This window comes from Propithecus coquereli, unplaced genomic scaffold, assembly GCF_000956105.1.
Source record: "Propithecus coquereli isolate 6110/MARCELLA unplaced genomic scaffold, Pcoq_1.0 Scaffold6, whole genome shotgun sequence".
Lineage (NCBI taxonomy): Eukaryota > Metazoa > Chordata > Mammalia > Primates > Indriidae > Propithecus > Propithecus coquereli.
Genome location: NW_012151951.1, coordinates 2,701,693 through 2,703,710, shown reverse-complemented (window position 1 = coordinate 2,703,710; position 2,018 = coordinate 2,701,693).

The window sequence follows — 2,018 nt, the reverse complement described above, 5'->3', positions numbered from 1 at the left end:
CAGAGATGAGCACTTGTTTACCTCTACAATTTTTTTCTGTGCATTTTAAAAAATAATGAAATCATAAACTTTACAATTTTGCATTCTGCTTTTGATCTTTAACATTGCATCATGAAATGTTTCCTGTCATCAAATGTTGCTGTTAATTTTATGCATAATGTTCCATCATCTAACTATATTATAATTCATTTATTCATGATTCCTTGCTGATTTTCTTGGTTGTTTCTTTTTTTACTAGTATAAATAACACACCAGTGAACATTCTGGATATCCTTTGTGTGCACCTCTTATTATTTCCTAGGAATACTTAAATATGGACATGCTATGCTAAAAAGCATAGAGTATTTTACAGTTCTTGGCATATCATCTAATAATATTCTTGGAAAAAAACAAAATAGGCAGACTGTGTATCTATATTGAAATTTCAGACCTGCTACTTACCAAATGAGTGATTTAGGACAATTACTAGTTGCTCTAAGCTAAGCACATAAAGCAATGTAGTAGAGACTCGACAAATGTATATTCCCTTTTATCTCTGCCCAAATGTTACTCCAACTCGAGATTTACCTCAAAGCATCCTTGGTGGTCATAAACACAGCTTACCCCATTCTTTACTAGCTGCTAGGATGTGATATTGGAGAAGGACACCTCAGGTTGAATCTCACAGAGGGTGCCTGCGTCTTGTTGGAATTACCCAGTGTTTAGAGCACTTTCTCGGCAAGGCAGAATCAGCCCTATGGTTTTGGCCTTTCACCCTGTGGTAACCAGATCTTGTGAAACAGCTCAACAAACTCCAAAAAAACACTTAGAAACCAACATGTTAATTTATTCATTTATATGAGAAATATAATTATACCAAGGAAAACAGAAAGAACATTCCTGTCAACTGGTCCTTATAGTCTCTTCCCAACAGAAATTTTATGTGAGAGACTAAATTTATATCAGCAGTTTGCTTCATGAGACAAGAGTGGATTTGCCACTTTGGTTTATGGTTATGTGTTTTTCTCTCTGCTGCTAGATTCTATTTTGAAACCTGGAACATCTATTTCTTTATCTGCAATGACTAATACAGTACCTGAATATAGACAGGGCTAAATTTTTTTTTAAGTGTGTTGCTGTCTTAATTCATTCCTTCCGCTATAACAAAATACCCGAGACTGGATAATTTTTATAGAACAGAAATTTATTTTCTCACAGTTCTAGAGGCTGAGAAGTCCAAGATCAAGGTGCCAGCAGATTAGGCATCTGGTGAGGGCTGATTTCTGCTTCCAAGATGGAACCTCTTACTGCATCTCACACAGCAGAAGGGACAAACAGCTCCCTAACACCTCTCCCATAAGTGTGCTAATACCATTTGCGAGGGCTCTGCCTCATGATTTAATCACCATCTAAACACCCCCACCTCTTAATACTATATTACATTGACAATTAAGTTTCAACATACAAATTTTGGAGAGACACACACATTCAATCCATAGCAGTTTCCTAAAAGGCAGAAAAACAGGACACAAGAAAAACGGAAAATTCAAAGGGTAGACAGTTTTCAACTATTCAGAAGTGGAGTACAAAAGTTAATTCAGACCAAGGGCCATTTGGTATCCCTATCCACTTATTTTTCTCCAACACCCACTCATTTGATCTTTTAATTTCAACCTGGGAATATCAGTTATCTGTACTTAGGGTCAATCAATGTGCACACATATTTGCTACTGCTGCTTTCAGGAATTCAAAGTGTAATAAGCAACAAAAACAATATGTAACCATCTTTATGAAAATTTGTCTCATTTGAAATTTCCTAGGTAAGTACTGGGAACATTAGATTTAAAAAGAATTCACCATGTCTCCCTTAAGCAATTTTGTGAGATTGTACAATAGATAGAAATATTTATTTGTGATTCATAGTTTTTGAAATGTGGAGATAAATTATCAGGGCATATTGAAAAGTCTGAGTTAAGTGGAATAAAATTCTGAAAACAGTTTCAAAGAAACAAATGAGAATTGCATTCTTTTTGAGGTTT